Raw genomic sequence first — 19,969 nt, forward strand, 5'->3', positions numbered from 1 at the left:
TTGACAGCGCCCATAACGGATTGTCTTAGTAGCAGAAAGAAGTTTGCGTGGACAGAGGATGCACAGCAATCCTTTGAGAAACTGAAGAAGGCGTTCGCCTCGGAAGAGCAGCTCCTGCACGTGGATCCGGAGAAGCCCATGAGACTGTCAGTATCTCAGCTCACAGTCAGAGGTAAACTGGCCTCCCCCGGGCGATTGAGTGAGATACTTTGTTTACCTTCCGTCTGCTACTCCCGGCAGGCTAGGTCGTAAACCGGCGATTCTCCTCATTAGACGTAAGGAGAACACACCCTCTGCTTCTCTCTCCTTGCATTCCCCCCAGGGAGGGGAAATGAGAAAGACAAGAGTCCTTTTTACATGTCTTTATTCCTGTCATTCAGCAGTACATAGAAACGTGACTGCTCCCTTCAGACTCCATCAGAAGAGTCACAGCTCCTCCCCTGTACTTCCAGCACAGGTCAGATGACACTCTGAGCTAACATCCGGTGCTCAGTACAGAGAATAGACTCCTCCTTTTTGCCAACAGTACAGTTGCAAACCACAACATCCTGTTTTGCATTCCAGCCATCTGGAGCTGGCTTTTGCATTGCTGCTTTTATCCAACAGAGACTGGAGACGGACGCGTCCGACCGTGCGATTGGAGCGGTACTTTTGCACCCCGGGTCCAAGGAGAACTGGAGACCGTGTGCCTTTTCCTCTAGGAAGCTGAGCAAGTCGGAGCAAAACTACACGGTGTATGACCGAGAACTGCTTGCGATCTACGCGGCATTTTGGCAATGGAGACATATTTTGATAGGGGCGCGGCACAAGATCCAGGTCCGAACTGACCACAAGAACTTGGAATACTGGCGGACCACGCAAGTGCTCAACCAGAGACAGATCAGATGGTCCCAGGAGTTCGCCAAGTTTTTCTTCGAGGTACAATACGTGCCGGGAGGGGAAAATGTGAGGGCGGATGCACTCTCCAGGAAACCGGAATACATGGAAGGGGAGGGGCCACCGGAGACCAGGCACGTGTTCCCCGAGGACCGGTGGGTGTGGGGGGGAGCGTTGGTAGGGAACCGAGAGCTAGCAGGGCTCACCAGATATGATGAGTTTGCTCAGACTAAAATCAGGGAGCTCAGAGAGGGAAAGGAAGGCAATGGGGGGTTTGAGGAAAAGGAAGGGCTACTGTACTACAAGGGGGCAATGTATGTACCAGGAGAGACTTTGAGGGGGAAGATACTTAGACAGCTCCATGACAACCCAACAGCTGGGCACTTTGGACAGCACAAGACCATGCTACTTGTCACCAGGCAGTTCTGGTGGCCAAAGGTAAGGGAAGACGTACGAGAATATGTACGAGGGTGCGTCCAATGCCAGAGGGCAAAGGGGGAAAGGACTGCCCCCGCAGGGTTACTGGAACCCTTACCTACACCGGAAAGGCCCTGGGAGGTGGGGTCCATTGATTTTATGACAGATCTGCCCAAGTCAAGGGGAAAGACAGCGGTCATGGTAGTGGTTGATCTACTGACTAAAATGTGCCATTTCGTAGCTTGCACCGTCGGGAGGGGGAGGCCATACGGGTGGGAGACCGGGTGTGGTTGTCATCCCAAGGGTTGCCCCTAAAGGGAGGGTGCAAGAAGTTGCAGCCTAGGTGACTGGGGCCTTTTGAGCAGGTTAACCCAGTGGCATTTAAACTCAGGTTGCCCGACAGCATGAAGATACATCCGGTGTTCCATAGGTCCCTACTTTCACATTACAGGGAGGGGCGGGAATTCCCGGGACGGGAGGGAGGGGTTACCACCCACCCGCGGGTAGAGGAGAGGGAACACTGTAACGAAGCTACGGAAATACTCGATTCGAGGTGGCGAGGTCACCAGGTAGAATACTTGGTAGCCTGGGAGGGAGAACCCAGGTCTGAAAACACTTGGGTCCCTGCTGAATCAATCACTGACGGGTATCTGGTGGAAGAGTTTCATGGTTTGTTCCCGGGTAAGCCCAAACCATTAGCTAGATTCTGGGAGGACCCACAGACGACAAAGGGGACTTTGTGGGTTTTCCTGCCTCCGAAGAGGAGGGAGGGGAGGTGTCCGAGGGAGAAGAATCAGCCTGGGAGGTTCAACCAGCTGGAAGAGATCCGAGGGGGTGGGAGGCTGGTTTTGAATCCTCAGAAGATGATGACAGTTCTTTCAGGGGATTCCCCGCATCGTCAGTCGAGGAGAGAGAGGAGGATGTATCGGAAGATCGTGCCAGGGGTGAGGGGGGTCCTGAGGAGGGGGTGGATGTCAGGGAACTGCCATCAGTGCCAGAGGGAGAGAGCAAAAGCCAGAGGGATTCCAGAGAGCGTCCAGGGATCGGGAGAAGCAGCCCATCTTCTGGGGAAGAGAATCAGCGTAGCACGAGTGGAGAAGGGGGGCAGATGGGGGAAGCGGCGAGGCGGTCCCATGACTCCTTGCCTGGGACCAGCGGGGAGAGTAGGGGTCCTCCGTTGCCCACGCCCTCCTTGCGCAGAAGGCTTTTGCGCAGAGAGGGTAGGAGGAGACTAGGCGTCAAAGAGCTTCTTTGCTGGAAGAAGTTTAAGAAACGCCCACTCACGGATTCTGCCAGTGACTGAGTCAGCCACGGGCGAGTGGCGTCCGAACAGATAAAGTTTACTTTGGCAGCCCAGCCAGGTGTTTGCACCCAGCCAGGGAGATAGTTGCCTGCTTGCGCATGAGCAACCCCTTAGAAACCACAACAGAGCCTCTCCTTTCCATCGGTGTTCCCCCTTGCTCACTTTCTTATGTAAATGAGTCATTTTAATTAAGCACTCTCCAAAACCCTTCCTAATCCTTCCCATATGACCAACAATAATAAAACAGTTACACCAGCACGTAGAGAGAGGAAGGATCCAACACCTCTCAAAACAGTGGATATATTCTCCTTGACACTTTCGTAGCCACTGACTTCCGATTCCAACAATATCCCAGACTTTAAAATTATATATTTAAAGTTTTAGAATTATATATTCCACGTATAACTTATAATATTCCACTTATAACCCACAAAACCAGAATAGAAAAAAAATAACCAAAGAGCACATCTTCTTGCCTCTTGGATGGCTAAAGATTCCCAATTTTCGACAATGTAGAAAGAAAAAATAAAAAATAAAAAATTATCTTCTTGCCACCAATTAGGCTACTCCACCGTTCCGACAGATGTATAAAATAAATTTATTCCATTATCAAATTGTATTTTTAACTCCAAATATTAAGTTTTTATTTATTTATATATATATATATATATATATATATATTATAAAATATTTATTGCAATTTTTTTTAACAACACCAAACATATAAGTTACCATCACCATATAACATACAAAGATATATAATAAAGTTAAAGTAAAGAAAAGATAAAAAAGAAAAAAAAGATACAGATTAAAGTAAATGTTGTTCACAGATCATAGTTTCATAATCTTCAGACTTCCTCACATCTCCCTTCCCTGCGTTCTCAATCTTATCGTTACATGCAGCAATTTATTACCTTACTTCCATTCTTGTTATATAGATCTCCAATATTATGTTCCAACTTATACTTAGTTTTGTCATAAAATAAACTACTTAACTCGAACATAACATAGTGTTACTTCAACTTACGTCTTTTTCACTTATTTTCATATGTCTTACAATAAGATTACTGCTGCCATGTTTCTTTCAATCGTGCATACTCCTAGCATTCATACAACTTGTAATGTTTTTGTAGATAGTCCTTAAATTTTTTCCAGTCCTCTTCCACCATCTCTTCTCCCAGGTCTCGAATTCTGCCGGTCATTTCAGCCATCTCCATGTATTCTATCAGTTGCATCTGCCATTCTTCCACTGTGTGTAAATCTTGGGTCTTCCAATACTTTGTGATGAGTATTCTTGCTGCTGTTGTTGCATACATAAAAAAAGTTTTATCTTTCTTTAACACCCCTTGGTCTACAATGCCCAGAAGGAAGGCCTCTGGTTTCTTAAGGAAGGTATACTTAAATACCTTTTTTAACTCATTGTAAATCATTTCCCAGAAGGCCTTGATCCTTGGGCACGTCCCAAATATTAAGTTTTTAAAACCAACTACTGAGCCACAGGTAAAGGAGATATATATGTATATAAAAAAAAATATTAGCCAAATTATATCATGAATAAAAGTAGTTATGTCCAAAGATCCGAGCCAGATACTCCCTTAAAAAGCAGCCAAATATTTCCCAAGCGCAACAAAGAAGCAGTGCTGTAAAGCTGTAAAACACTTCCTTCGCCTCCACAAAGAGCTTTGAACTGGAGATGGGTGGGGTAGTCTTGCAGTTCCATAACTTAAATTCTCAGCAGCTTTCAAATAGTACCTATTCTGGTAAGATCATAGAACAATATAAAACAGCCAAAATATATTTTGACAGATCGTCCAATCTTCCCTCGATTGCTGCTAAAAAGGTTTTTTTCTTTCTTTAAAGCAAAAAATGGAGACGCAAAAGTTCTATTTTCGTTACGCAGTTTTTTTAAAAAGCGAAACTAAAAGGGGAGCCTTTCCAATCCTTCCTTAAACTCCAGCCGTTCCTTCAAAGACCCTTCAAAATTTGCAAGATAGTAACCCTCTGCTTCCTCTTTTGTCCTTAGTTTTATTGTTTCAATTTAACTCCCTAGCAAGTTGTTTAGCATGAGAAAGATTCAAAAGCCGCTTGCGGTACTCACAATCCACTCTCCGCAGTTCCGCCGATATTCTTGCGTCTGAGTTCAATTTCAGATGAAGCTGACCTCCGCTTTTACTTCATCTTATCCAAATCTTTTCTTCATTTTAAAGCCAATTTGTATCCATTTTAAGATCGAATTTCTTGCTGTTTGAGAATCGGTCGCTCACCCTGCAAGCCTGGGGCTGCGCTTTCGGAGGAGAGATAATGGCTTCCCGTTGCCAGCTTCCTCACTCCGCCGTACTCCTCACTCCTTTTACAGAGCTACCTGACGGCCGGGTGGTCTGCAATTTGGCTTCGCTGGGAACCTGACCCTCTGATTTCCCTCCAGAGGGGTTTTGGGGGGCTACGGCGCCCTGTAGCACCCCCTTTTTCCTCTCGAAAGCTCAGAATTTCCCTCCTGGAAAATTCCCGCTTGCGCTGGGCTCGCAACTCGACCGGAATTTTTTACTCTCAGCTGGATACCATCCTACCAAAGATGCCTAAGCAGGGTAAAATTATGCTCCTGGGTGATTTTAATGCAAGAATTAGGCAAGATTTCGATCTGTGGCCTGGGACTATTGGGAAAGAAGAAATTGGCAACAGCAACCAGAACAGAATCTTACTTTTGACTATATGTGCAGCGCACAACCTTCTTATAACCAACACACACTTTAAACAAATTTTTTTTAAAAAAACATCTTGAAGGCACCCTCTGTCTTTTTTTTAATAAGATATTTATTAAAATTTCACAAATTATATAAACAAACACAACAATACAAACGAACACAAACAAGAAAAAAGAACAAGTATAATTTCAAAACCTTATTTTCTTAAAACTTACTTCACCGACCTCCTCATACCTCCCCTTTCTGCATTCCAATTTCAAATATTTAGATCAGCAAATCCTCACCCTTAATTTTATCTAATTGTTAACCTTTCTTTTCTTTTAACTTAATCTTTACAACTGTAATCCACTTACTTTCTAAAGCCGCATCATTTTAACACTCATTAATTTTACAATGTTTCTTAAGATAGTTCTTAAATTTCTTCCAATCTTCTTCCGCCGTCTCTTTTCCCTGGTCTCGGATTCTGCCAGTCATTTCTGCCAATCCCATATAGTCCATCATCTGCGTCTGCCAGTCCTCCAGTGTGGGTAAATCTTGTGTCTTCCAATGCTTTGCAATGAGTATTCTTGCTGCTGTTGTAGCATACATAAAGAATGTTCTGTCTTTCTTTGGCACCAATTGGCCGACAATGCCCAGGAGAAAGGCCTCTGGTTTCTTAAGGAAGGTATATTTAAATACCGTTTTCATTTCATTATATATCATTTCCCAGAAAGCAATAATCTTTCGGCATGTCCACCAAAGGTGAAAAAAGTACCTTCAGTTTCTTTACATTTCCAGCATTTATTATCAGACAAGTGGTAAATTTTTGCAAGCTTGACTGGAGTCATGTACCACCTATAAATCATTTTCATAATATTTTCCTTTAAGGCATTACATGCCGTAAATTTCATACCGGTGGTCCACAGCTGTTCCCAGTCAGCAAACATAATGTTATGACCAATATCTTGTGCCCACTTTATCATAGCTGATTTCACTGTTTCATCTTGTGTATTCCATTTCAACAGCAAGTTATACATTCTTGACAAGTTCTTAGTATTGGGTTCTAATAGTTCTGTTTCTAATTTTGATTTTTCTTTTTTTCCCTTTTTTTAATAAATTTTTTATTGGGTTTTCACAATTTATATAAAGACACACAATACACAATACAGACATACAAACACAAAGACAAACATATATAATTTCAAATCCTTAATTTCTTAACCACTTTCCCTGACTTCCCCACACCTCCCCTTCTTGCATCCCAATTCCAATAGTTAACTCAGCAAGTTCTTATCTCCAACTTTTACCTTATTAATATTTTACTTAATTCGTCTTAATTAACCAAATTTAACTTATAGACCTCGATTAAACCACAATACTCATCATTTACGTCCTTTTCTAAGGTCGACCCAAGTTCCCTTCCACAAATTTCCCAATTTTTATATTATTTACAAAACAAAATAACAGAAAACAACATATAATTATACACCCTTTGGATTCCAAAACTCTCGCCCCCCCCCCTTTCCCGGTTTCGATCCCCAAAGAATATCCATCCGACTATCAGTTCTCAGCCTGGATCCCTCACATCCGAGGCCCTCAAATCTCTCTCAGTCCCTCTCTGCCGGTTTTGTTGGTAGTCCTTTATGTTGGACATCGAGTCTCGGAGAAGCTCTGTCCCAATAGGGTCTATGTTTCTTCCAACCAGACCTCCATATTCAAAAGTGGAGTCCAAATCATGTTTCTTATTCCTTTTAAGTCCAAGTGTCCCAAATGTCCCAAAAGCTCCAACTTTCATCTTAATCAAATTTGAAATCCATGGGTCTTCCGATCTCCCCATAGGGAGATCTCTTCAATCTTCATTCTCAAATTCAAACCAAATTCTCATCATCCAGGTCTTGTTTTCCTTGTAATCCATTTTTACAGGCCTCTGGTTGTCCTTTTTCACCTGCGGCATTTCAGCTCCTCCTTCCCACTCCTCTGAATCAGCACATATCTCTTCTTGTTCAGCTGCAAAATTTTCTTGAGTCAAGTCCTTGGCACAATCAACAAGTTTATTTGCTTTAGAATTCAAGGTCGTAACATCTGTAGCCAAAGCTTCACTCTGATCTTGTAACTTTCCCAAGAGAAAAAACATTCTATCCAACTCAGCCTGTATTTTTCCATCTGCAGCCATTGTAATGTCTCAGAACCCCCTCTAGAGGGATTCTAGTTACTTAGTATTCTTTCTCCAACAGTCAAGTTACTTTGTTTTTGTTTCTTCTTTATTTTCAACGACTTGAGGTCAAATGTATCAAAAATAACCAGCAGAAATAACAAAAGGCAAATTTTTCTAACTTTGACAACTCGCTTGACAGCTGTCAAACTCTTTATGTCTCCTCAGCAGGCTCTCTCGCGGATCGCTCCCGGATCCCGGGGGGTTGCACATCAGCTCCTAAAAATCAATTCTTATCCTCCAGCAGAATTCTTATAATGCCAAATCGTGAAATTAATAACTTTTGTCTCGCAAAGAGAGAAGTGGTCTCTCGACCTTAGTTATCCAATTCTTGCTTTAAATTGTCTACAGGACGGGGGGGCGGACTTCCTTTTAACACCTCCCCAGATCGTGCCGAATTTAAAAAAAAGAGATTTTTAAATCCAATTTCCGTACTACTCATGGGTTGTTACTTTTGCAGTCCAAATGTTCAAAGAAAGAAGTCAGCGCTCTCCGGCCATGGCTTGCGGCTTCACTCCGTAGAACAAGCGGTCTACTCTCAGCACCACGCCACTCTCCGTCCCCCGCTCCGAAGCCTTTAAAAAGGCTTCTTCGCGGGTCGGGGGCGGAAATGGTGCCCGCCGAGTCACCAAGTCCACAGGCTTCAGCGCCTGTGGTTTCGGAGGGTCCCCGCGTCGTCGCCGCGGCAGGACCCGTCTTCCACGGAGCCGATTCCCTCCGGAGCTCGGAGGGAATCCGCCATTAACCTTTTTGCGCTAACTCTGGTTTCTCTTCCACCTGGAAGCCAATTTTCCTGTCCAACTTGTAAACCTCCATTATTTGATAATAATGAAGCCAGTCTCGCACTTCAACTTTTAATTTCTCAAAACTCTGCAATTTCAGTTTATCCCCTTCCTATTCCAAAATTTCCCAATATTTCGGCAATTTGGCCTCCATATTGAATTTTTTCACAGCCTTTGCCTCCATTGGGGACAACCACCTTGGGGGTTTGTTTTCCAACAGGTCTTTATATTTAATCCAGACATTATATAGTGCTTTCCTGACAATGTGATTTTTAAAAGCTTTGTGAGCTTTAACCTTGTCGTACCATAGGTATGCATGCCACCCAAAAATGTTATTAAAACCTTCTAGGTCCAAAATGTCTGTGTTCTCAAGAAGCAGCCAGTCTTTCAACCAGCAGAAGGCTGCTGATTCATAGTAAAGTTTAAAGTCTGGCAGGGCAAATCCCCCCCGTTCCTTTGCATCAGTTAAAATCTTAAATTTTATTCTGGGTTTCTTGCCCTGCCAGACAAATTTCGAGATATCTTTCTGCCACTTCTTGAAACAATCCATCTTGTCCACAATTTGCAATGTTTGAAACAAAAACAACATTCTAGGCAATACATTCATTTTAATCACAGCAATGCGGCCTAGCAGTGAAAGCTTCAAATTTGACCATATTTCTAGATCCTTTTTTACTTCCGTCCAGCATTTCTCATAATTGTCTTTAAATAAGTTCACATTTTTAGCTGTCATGTTAATCCCCAAGTATTTCACTTTCTTAACCACAGTTAAACCTGTTTCATTCTGGAACCTCTCCCTTTCAGTAGCTGTTAAATTTTTCTCTAATACCTTAGTTTTTAGTTTGTTCAGTTTGAATCCTGCGACTTGACCAAACTCTTGAATTAGTTCTAAAACTCTTTTGGTACTAGAGTCTGGCTCTTGCAATGTAAGTACCAAGTCATCTGCAAATGCTCTCAATTTGTACTGTTTTGCTCCGACCTGTATCCCTTTAAGCAGCTGGTCCCTTCTAATCATGTTTAGCAGGACCTCCAGGACCGATATAAAAAGCAATGGGGAAATTGGGCACCCCTGTCGTGTCCCTTTTTCTATTTTAAATTCTTCCATAACCACATTATTTATAATTAGCTTAGCCTTTTGTTCAGAGTATATTGCACCCATACCATTCTCAAACCCTTGGCCTACCCCCATCCCATGTAGATTCTTCTTCATAAAACTCCAAGAAATGTTATCAAAAGCTTTCTCTGCATCCACAAAAAATCAGTACTGCTTTAGTGTTTATATTCACTTCTAGTTTTTCCAAAATATCTATTATATTCCTCACATTGTCTGACAAATGTCTTCCTGGGAGAAAGCCTGCTTGGTCCTTATGAATCTCTTCCATCAATACTTTCTTCAGCCTTTTAGCCAAAATGTCAGCAAAGATTTTGTAATCCACATTAAGTAACGCTATAGGGCGGTAGTTCTTAAGCTGAGTCTTTTCGGTCTCTGTTTTCGGTATGAGTGTAATATAAGCTTCTTTCCACGATTCTGGTGCCTTTTCCCCCTCTAAAATTTAATTGCAGACTTCCTTCAGAGGTTGTAATAACCACTCCTTCAAAGCTTTGTAGTATCTGGAAGTCAGCCCATCCGGTCCTGGAGATTTGCCCAGTTGCATATTTTGAATGGCACCTTCTATCTCCTGTTCAGTTATTTTCTGGTTCAAAGCTATTTTACTTTGATGAGAAATTTTTTGTAATCCATGTTTCTTAAGAAATTCGTCTATGTCCAATTCTTTCTGCGGCCCTTGTGAATATAGTTGTTTAAAATATCTCTGGAAGCAGTTTCTAATTTCATTTGGGTTATAGATGTTCTTTCCTTCCACTTCTAAATTTGTAACCGTGTTTAATTTTTGTCTTTTCTTGATTTGCCAAGCCAATAGTTTGCCACATTTATCCGCTGATTCAAATGTCTTTTGTCTCTTTTGTTTAATTTTCCATTCTATTTCTTGATTCATTAATTCCATAAATTGTGTCTGGTAGAACTTAATTTCTCTCAAAATCTCTTGGGACTTTGGTTTAGATCTTAATTTCTTTTCCCCTTCTTTTATCTTTTCCAAAATCTTGTCTTTTTTCTCATTTTGGATTCTCTTCTTTATTGCATTTTGTTGTATCAAGAATCCTCGCATAACAGCTTTACTTGCATCCCAGATTACTCTTTTTTCAACGTTAGTCTTTATATTTATTTCAAAATAGTCTCTCAAAGTTTTTTGGGCCTTTTTGTATACTTCTTCATCTCTAAATAAGGTGTCATGCATCCTCCATCTGAAGGAACCAGCTGTTGTTAACTTCATCTCCATCCTTACAGCATTGTGGTCGGAGCACGTTTTTGGGCAGATTTCCACTTTCTTTATCTTTGGTGCCATCCCTCTAGTAACCCATATTTGGTCAATTCTGGTCCATGTCATTTTAGCTTCAGAAAAGAAAGTTCCCTCTCTCTCTCGAGAGGGTTCTTTGTTCTCCAAATGTCAATCAAGTCCATGTTTTCAGTCATTTCAAAGAAAGTCTTTGGTAATCTTCCATCTTTAGAGACTACCTGTCTTTGTGCTTTATCCATATTTGTAGATACTACTCCATTCATATCTCCCATCAGAATTAGATTGTAATCCAAATAGTCTAATAAAGTCTCATGCAACTTCTTAAAAAATTCAGCTTTCCCCTCATTCGGTGCATAGATTCCTACAATCAAAATTTTTTCTCCTTGAACTTGAATTTCAATTGCCAAAAATCTTCCTTGCTCATCCTTAAAGATCAATTTTGGTAACAATTTTTCCTTTGCATAAATCACCACTCCTCTTTTCTTAACTTTATCAGATGAGATGAATTCTTGTCCTAATCTTTTGTTAATAAGTAATTTTCTATGTAACCTCGTCACATGTGTTTCTTGTAAACAGATCAAGTCCAATTGTTCTTTTTTCAATATGTGAAAGACATTTTTCCTCTTCCGGGGAAGGTTCAAACCGTTACAATTCCAGCTTAGAAGTTGCAGAGCCATGATGGGGTTATTTACCCCCTACTGCTCCAAGTAGTTGTTCTTCTTCTGTCGGTAGTTTCAGTCCAAATGATAAGTTCGCTATGTCTAGTATTTCTTTTCCTGATGGAACTGGTTCCACTCCAGATTCCACTTCTTTCTGAAGGTCTTCTTCGTTGTCTCTCAGAAACTTGTCTTTATCACTCACTGTCTTTATTCTTATTTTCCTTCCTTTGTATTTGAAGGATAGGCCTTGAGGAAATTCCCACCTGAAGGGTATTTTGTTCCTTCTCAGTAAAACAACCAGATCTTTGTAGCAGGTTCTTACATCTAAAATATGCTTCGGTATATCCTTAAAGATCTCCACGTAGGAGTTTTCGATTTCCAGAGTTCTTTGATAGTGCAGGTTCAAAATTTTGTCTCTTTCTTCTTTAGATCTTAAAGTTATCAAACAGTCTCTTGGCTTCTTTCTACTTTGTCTTGTGCCGAGTCTAAATGCAGTCACTATCTTAAATTCTTCCTTCTCTAGCTCCTGTTGCCAAAAATCCAGAAATTCTTTAGTGAGGAAGTCCACCAAGTTGTCCTTCTCACTTTCAGGTACCGCTCTAATTCTTAAATTTCTCTCTTTTCTTTGCAGTTCAAGCATAGACAAAGTCAATTCATGGTCCTCTAATTTCTTATAGACTGGTGGTATCTTCTCCTGAGTAGCAGTTGCAATACCCTTAGCTTCCTCTGCAATCTTTCGAGTTGTGGCCGATTCCTCTAGAAGTTTTTCAATAGACTGTGTATTAGAATTCACCTTCTTTCCCAATTCATTAATGCTTGTAGTATTCAAGTCAATTTTTGCTGAAATCTCAGCCACTTGTTTATTAGTTTCTGCGCCTTGTTTAATTGTTTCAACCCCTTGTTTTGTCAAAAATTCCAAGGATTCATTAATTTTACAAAGTGCTTGTGCCACTGCGTCAGATGACATAGCTTTTGCTTTTGTTTGCACAGCTGCAGCTGCTCCTGTGCCCCCAGATACTGAAGCCCTTCGCTGCTGTGAAGTGTCAGTCTTGTATTGTCTACCAGACCTAGTGGTTCTATCATCTGCCATAACACTCTCACACACAGCCAAGGTCGCTCTCACGTCTGTAGACTTGTTTTAAAAAGGAAATTTCCAGTGGCTTAGCTGCTGATGTCTTAATTGTTACTGTTACAACAAAGTCCTCTAGGGGAAGTAACTTCCAGCTTGACTTTACAATTTTAGCAACAAAATGTCTCCTTTAAAAGTCCCCAGTGTCTCAGGAAAGGCTACAGTTACAGTTCCAAAATTATTCCAAGCTCAAAACAGTCCACCGATACTGTATTTTTCACAGAGTTACATCAAACGTCAGTTTAAAGAGATTTCCCTTGACAAATTGACAGCCCTCTAGTCGGCTTCCCTGTCAAGGCAGCCCGTTCCCAGGGTTTAAGACGGCAGATAATTTTTCATTATTTCCTTTTCAAGCAGGTATATAAAGTACATCTTCCTCTCCCTCTGCTCCTGCATGCAAGAGGGGGGTTGCTCTTTTTGATGTTGGATTTACTCGTTTTCAAATATAGTCCTTCCTAAGTTACAGCTTTGCAGTCTCTTTGCTTTGATCTATCTGCAGTCCGGAAAGGCAGACTTCCTTTTTATGCCTTTCCCGTCTCAGTGCCGAATTTCTTTAGAATTTATTCCGAATCCAAATAAGTCTTTACAACCTACTCACGGGTAGTTGCTTTTAGATCCAATTTTCAGGAAGGAATCAGCGCTCTCCAATAATGGCGACGCGGCTTCGCTCCACGGACGGGGTGACGTCTCTCAGCACCGCGCCACTCACCCGCTGCCGTTCTGGAGCCTTTAAAAAGGCTTCTTCTCGGTTTTGGGGGGCGCAAAGGTGCCCGCCGAGTCTCCTCGCTCACAGGCTTCACCGCCTGTGATTTTTTAGGGTCCCCGCTTCGCCGTAGCGGCAAGACTCGAACTCGCGGAGCAGACTCCCTCCGGAGCTCGGAGGGAAATCCGCCATTAATCGCTGGCGCTGACCGGAAGTCTCGAAGGCACCCTCTGTCAAACCACTGGAACCTCTTAAACTATGTAATTGTCTGAGCAGAAGATCGCTGTGATGTGCTCCTTACCAGAGCTATGACGAGTGCCAACAACTGCTGGACAGATGTCAGAGGCACTTAAAACACACAAGTCCAGCTAATTAAAAAGGAAGGTTTATTGACAAGAATAAACAGAAAGTCCAGCAGCTCGCTCCCGAGCAGCCTCCATCACAGCCTACGATGACTCACCAGGGGCCTGGTTTCCCTTTCTCTTCCTACGGAAAAAACAACGGAAATACGTCCTCTTCCTAACCCACCTCTCTGGCAAAGTCTGTAGCTTATTGGTTCAGGCACTCTCTCTGACAGGCTGTCACTGTCTGTGTTTTCTCTCACTCTGTCACTTGAATCTTCACCTAATTCCTGGCTGCTTGTTTTCCTAGCAACCTGCATACCATTCTCTTCCTCCCCCTTGTCTCCAACTTCTGCTGTAATTTGCTCTTCGGACAGTGGCAGATTATGAGATGTAGGTTCTTCAATCCTGACAACAGATCACCAATTAATACACTCCACAATGGCTATCAATATTATACCTCAACACAGGCTTCAGGGAAGGAAGTAAAGGTAAAGGGACCCCTGACCATTAGGTCCAGTCGTGACCGACTCTGGGGTTGCGGCGCTCATCTCGCTTTATCGGCCGAGGGAGCTGGCGTACAGCTTCCAGGTCATGTGGCCAGCATGACTAAGCCGCTTCTGGTGCACCAGAGCAGCGCACAGAAACGCTGTTTACCTTCCCGCCAAAGCGGTACCTATTTATCTACTTGCACTTTGACATGCTTTTGAACTGCTAGGTGGGCAGGAGCTGGGACCGAGCAACGGGAGCTCACCCTGTCATGGGGATTCGAACCGCCGACCTTCTGATCGGCAAGTCCTAGGCTCTGTGGTTTAACCCACAGCGCCACCCACGTCCCTCAGGGAAGGAAACCAAGGTGCAAAATGAACACTCAAGCCCTTCAAGACCCTATTAAGCGGGACTGTTAAGGACCATCTGCTTTCAGAATTCCCTGATAACATTGAGGATCAAGCTAAAAACACTGGACCAAGCTAAAAACATCCATTACTGCAGCCTATGAACAAATGATTGGATACTAAACCAAGAAACACCAGGACTGGTTTGAGGAGAATGACAGAGAGATTGAATGCATTTGTATCAGGGGGTTGCTCGAGAGCAATCAGGCAAATTCCTCCCTGGTCGGCTGTAAAGCCTTGTTATTGGTGCCAAAAAAACCTTCACCATGCAGAGCGCTACTCTTCCGTGGCTTGCTCATTCACTGGCAGAATCTGAGAGTGGGCAGTCCTTAAACCTTCCCCAGCAGAGTAGTTTCTTGACGCCCTATGAAACACCGGATGTATCCTCATGCTGTCCGGCAATTTCAGTCCGAAGGTCACTGGGTTAACCTGCTGTATTACCTCAAAGGGCCCCAGCCGTCTAGGCTGCAATTTTTTGCAACCTCCCTTTAAGGGCAAACCCTGGGGCGACAATCACACCCTGTCCCCCAACCATATGACCTCCCCTGGCCTGCGGTGCCTGTCTGCCTGCCTTTTGTAGACTTCTTTAGCCCTTTCCAAATTTAGCCGGAGTTGTTGGTGCAAAACCTCCATCTCGTCTGCAAATTGCTCTGCCTCTGGCACACTCCATTCCTCCTCTCCGTGCCCTGGGAAGGCCCTGGGGTGGCACCCGTAGTTGGCCATGAAGGGGCTCATCCCCGTGGACACAAGTTCAGCATTATTATATGCAAACTCAGCTAGTGCCAATTTCTCTACCCAGTCGTTCTGCCTCTCACTGACATAGCAGCGTAGGTACTGCTGCAATATTCCATTCGCTCTTTCGGCCTGGCCATTGGTTTCTGGGTGCCTTGCCGTCGAGAAGCTCACCTCTACCTGCAGCAAGCTCATGAGTTTCCGCCAGAACCGCGAGGTAAATTGTCTTCCTCAATTGGATACAACCCTCAGTGGAGTCCCATGCAGCCTAAAAATGTGGTCCACAAACAGCCTGGCTGTCTCCTCTGCTGACACCGCATGAGAGCAGGCCACAAAATGACACATTTTGGTCAGTAGATCGACCACCAACATCACCGCTGTTTTCCCCCTTTACTTGGGCAGATCTGTCATAAAACCAATGGACACCACCTCCCAGGGCCTCTCCGGTGTCGGTAAGGGTTCCAGTAACCCCGCTGGTGCAGTTCTTTCCCCTTTGGCCCTCTGGCACCTGTCGCACCCCCGGACATATTCTTGTACACCCTCCCTTACCTTGGGCCACCAGAACTGTCTGGTGACTAGTAGCATGGTCTTATGCTGCCCAAAATGCCCGGCTGTGGGGTTGTCATGGAGCTGCCTAAGTATTTTGGCCCTCAATGTCTCTCCCGGAGCGTACAGTGCCCCTTTATAGTACAAGAGCCCTCCTTTTTCCTCAAACCCCCCATTTTTCCCCTTTCCATCTTTGAGCTCCCTGATTTTAGTCTGAGCAAACTCATCGTGTCTGGTGAGCCCAACCAGTTCTTGCTCCCCTACCAGTGCTCCCCCACATGACCATCGGTCTTCTGGGAACATGTGCCTGGCCATAGGAGGTCCTTCCCCTTCCATGTACTCAGGTTTTCTGGAAAGTGCATCCGCCCTCACATTCCCCCCCCCCAGGTACGTATTGTATCTCGAAGTGATACTGTGAGAACATCTGCGGCCATCGGACCTGTCTCTGGTTGGCCACGCGCGCTGTCCGCCAGTATTCCAGGTTCTTGTGGTCCGTTCGGACCTGGATCTGGTGCTGCGCCCCAATCAAAAAGTGTCTCCACTGCTGAAAGGCCAGCAGTTCTTTGTCATAAACAGTGTATTTTTGCTCTGACTTGCTCAGTTTCCTGGAGAAAAACGCACAAGGTCTCCAGTCTTTCCCTGACCCTTGTTGCAACAGTACTGCTCCAATGGCCTGGTCTGAAGCATCCGTCTCCACCCTAAGTGGCTTCCCCGGATCCATGTGCAGGAGCTGCTCCTCAGAGGCGAAAGCCTTATTTAACCTTTCAAAGGACTGCTGTGCTTCCTTGGTCCACGCAAACCTCTTCTTGCCGCTGAGACAATCCGTTATGGGTGCTGTCAAGTGAGCAAAGTTCTTGATGAACTTCCTGTAGAAGTTGCTGAACCCTAGGAACCTCTGCACATACTTCTTTGTTTTGGGGCTCTTCCATTCCAGCACTGCTTTCACCTTCTCTGAGTCCATGGCCAGCCCCTTGTCCGACAGTCGGTACCCCAGGAACTCCACCTCTCGAGCATGGAATTGGCATTTCTCCAGCTTGACCCACAACTGATGCTTCTTCAATCTCTCTAGCACCCGCCTGATGTCTTTCACGTGTTGTGCTTTATTTTCAGAGAAGATTAAAACGTCATCCAAAAAAGCCACATAATTCTTGTACAGCAGGGGGCCCAACATGTGGTGCATAAAGGCTTGAAAGCAGGCGGATCCCGATTGCAATCCAAACAGCATGACGAGATGCTCAAAAGCCCCCCCGGGGGGGTGAACGTGGTCGTCTTCCATTCGTCCCTCTCTCTCACTCTGATCAGATTGTACGCTCCTCTTAGGTCCAGTTTGGTAAAAAAATTCCCCTGCCTCACAGGCGTCAAAACATCGTCAATTCTGGGCATGGGGAAGGCTACGAGTTCAGTTACCTTGTTCAAGAAGCGGTAGTCCACTACAAGCCTATGCAGATTCATCGTTTTCTTGTCCACAAAGAACACTGGGCTCCCCCCTACGGCCTTCGATTCCCTTATGAAACCCCTCTTCAATTTCTTGTCAGTAAACTGCCTCAACTCTTGCATCTCCTGATCGGACATGGAATACAGCTTGGCCCCCGGAAGCAGGTTGATTTGGCAGTCATAGGGTCTGTGGGGGGGCAGCTTGTCAGCCTCTCTCTCGCTGAACACCTCCTTCAAATCTGCATATTGCGGTGGCACGCACCCCTTCTCCTCCAGAGTCACCCCCGCAACCCTGGCCATAGTCATTCTTGGTTCCTTCCTCCCCCCAGGCAGTGTTCCAAGCAGTGTGCCGACCCAAAGGTGAGGGAACGCTGATGCAACGACACCACTGGGTCATGGAGTGCCAACCAACTCATTCCCAGTATAATGGGGGGTCCCGCCAGTGTGGCCACGTGAAAGGCAATGGTTTCTGCTGGATTATGGAGAAAGCTAGAGAGTTCCAGAAAGACATCTACTTCTGCTTCATTGACTATGCAAAAGCCTTTGACTGTGTTGACCACAGCAAACTATGGCAAGTTCTTAAAGAAATGGGAGTGCCTGATCACCTCATCTGTCTCCTGCGAAATCTCTATGTGGGACAAGAAGCTACAGTTAGAACTGGATATGGAACAACTGATTGGTTCCAAATTGGGAAAGGAGTACGGCAAGGCTGTATATTGTCTCCCTGCTTATTTAACTTATATGCAGAATTCATCATGCGAAAGGCTGGGCTTGATGAATCCCAAGCCGGAATTAAGATTGCCGGAAGAAATATCAACAACCTCAGATATGCAGATGACACAACCTTGATGGCAGAAAGTGAAGAGGAATTAAAGAACCTTTTAATGAGGGTGAAAGAGGAGAGCGCAAAATATGGTCTGAAGCTCAACATCAAAAAAACGAAGATCATGGCCACTGGGCCCATCACCTCCTGGCAAATAGAAGGGGAAGAAATGGAGGCAGTGAGAGATTTTACTTTCTTGGGCTCCATGATCAGTGCAGATGGTGACAGCAGTCACGAAATTAAAAGACGCCTGCTCCTTGGGAGAAAGGCGATGGCAAACCTAGACAACATCTTAAAAAGCAGAGACATCACCTTGCCAACAAAGGTCCGTATAGTAAAAGCCATGGTTTTCCCAGTAGTGATGTATGGAAGTGAGAGCTGGACCATAAAGAAGGCTGATCGCCGAAGAATTGATGCTTTTGAATTATGGTGCTGGAGGAGACTCTTGAGAGTCCCATGGACTGCAAGAAGATCAAACCTCTCCATTCTGAAGGAAATCAGCCCCGAGCGCTCACTGGAAGGACAGATCGTGAAGCTGAGGCTCCAATACTTTGGCCACCTCATGAGAAGAGAAGACTCCCTGGAAAAGACCCTGATGTTGGGAAAGATGGAGGGCACAAGGAGAAGGGGACGACAGAGAATGAGATGGTTGGATGGTGTTCTTGAAGCTACTAGCATGAGTTTGATCAAACTGCGGGAGGCAGTGGAGGACAGAAGTGCCTGGCGTGCTCTGGTCCATGGGGTCACGAAGAGTCGGACACGACTAAACGACTAAACAACAACAACATGCCTCTTTCCATGTTTCTGGTAATTCTCCTTTTCTTAATATATTATTCATAACTTCTTTCAACGGTATAAGTAGGGTTTGTTTCATTTCTTTATAGTATTTTGCTGTAAATCCATCCGGTCCCGGTGTTTTCCCGCTTTTCAATTCTTTTATGGCAGCTTTAATTTCCTCTGTTTCAATTGGGTCATTCAGTTGGTCTTTCTTTTCTGTCGGAATTTGTTGCACCCCTTTCTGTCTCAAGAAGTCCTCTATCTTCTTTCCATCATTTTCCCCAGCTGTTTTATATAGTTGCCTATAAAATTTCACAAATTCTTTCCTAATTTCTTTTGGATTATCTATTTCTTTTCCTTCCACTGTGATCTTACAGGGACATGTTTTCATCCTTTCTTAAACTCACCAACCTCACCAACCTCACCAGTGGCTGCTACTGCCCGTAGGCAGGATGGCCATCCTTTCGCTTTGGAGTTCAATTCCTTTAACAGGTAGGGTCAGGAATTGGCAGGCTGCCATATTAGGTAATCAGCAAGCAGAGGTTGTATTTTCAAGAAGATTTATTATACACAGTAATTAACCTCAGATCTGTTTTGTTTAGCCCATTGCCTTCTACTAGCTGAAAAAAAGACAAGTCTCTTTCGTCCTCTTCTGACTGACTGCCCCCCACATCCTGCTCGTCTTGACTGTGGGAAGTCATGTCCATTACAGGTCATTGCCAGCTTCCAAGGGTTTGGGTCAATACTCCTTTGACTACCCCCTCCTCTGTCTTTTCACACAAGTTACAGAAGTGCCGGGGCAACGGCCCATCCTAGTTACACTCCTTGCACATGTGGTTTGTATTGTTTTGTTATTCCTTCTGTCTCTTCCCATCTGTGCTCATTTCTTAGCCTGCACTGTTGCTATAATTGAAGCCTGTTCAGCTGCACACATTCTCAGGAGCTACACAAGTGCAAAAGGTTTTTGCTATGATCAGCCCTAGAGACTTTTAAGTAATTAACTTTGGCACATTTTCAATTGCTCATCCGGTGCACCATCTGCTGAATTTCAGGTGCTGTTGGTGGTCCAGAAGGGAGAAGCTGGATTCTTTAACCCAACTGGAATACAGGTAGAGAAAAAGATAGGGGGCAATTTGTGATGAAGACAGTTGAGAATAATGTAGAGTATTGATAATATTTCTTGGAGTTTTATGAAGAAAAATCTTCAGGGGATGGGGGTTGGTCAAGGTTTTGAAAATGGTATAGGTGCAATTTATTCAGAACAAAAGGCCAAATTGATTGTTAATAACGTGGTGACAGAAGAA

This window comes from Podarcis liolepis (assembly GCF_965112155.1).
Source record: "Podarcis liolepis genome assembly, chromosome: W".
Classification (NCBI taxonomy): domain Eukaryota; kingdom Metazoa; phylum Chordata; class Lepidosauria; order Squamata; family Lacertidae; genus Podarcis; species Podarcis liolepis.